This window comes from Nanorana parkeri, unplaced genomic scaffold (assembly GCF_000935625.1).
Source record: "Nanorana parkeri isolate BGI_ZX_2015 unplaced genomic scaffold, ASM93562v1 scaffold173, whole genome shotgun sequence".
In the NCBI taxonomy this organism is placed as follows: domain Eukaryota; kingdom Metazoa; phylum Chordata; class Amphibia; order Anura; family Dicroglossidae; genus Nanorana; species Nanorana parkeri.
Genome location: NW_017306441.1, coordinates 962,341 through 962,858, shown reverse-complemented (window position 1 = coordinate 962,858; position 518 = coordinate 962,341).

Genomic DNA, 518 nt, shown 5'->3' with positions numbered 1-518 from the left:
GGGGGGGGGATTGGAACACAAAAGAAGAACCAAAAACAAACAAACCCAGAAACCTAAACCAAAAACCCAAACCTCGGAAATACTTCAAAGAAACCAAAAAATATGCTGCACCCCCCAGCGGGGTGAACAGAGCTCCCCAACCAAAGGAATTCCCAAAGACTGAACCCCTCTGCTCTATCTTGTTTGTCATGTTGAGCTTTGTGCCATTTTTTTTTTTTTAGTTACAGATGAGTATGAGCTAATAACAGGGGGCAGGGAGTACCTCCATCCACCTTCCTCCTCATGCTCGACGTTCTCTTATTATAGGGAATGAATGTTATGGATTTTAGGAGGGAGTGGCTGAAGCCTCAGTGTGAGAGTGTCTGCTCAATGAGGTGGGGTGCGCGGGTGACATATAGGGGCCATGGTGAACTGCGACCTTTCTAATATGGCCACCACTGCCCCCCTTTCTACACCAAATATCAAAATGACAGCTTTATCCAAAGCCTAACGTATCTCTAGAACCTCAGAGTAACTCT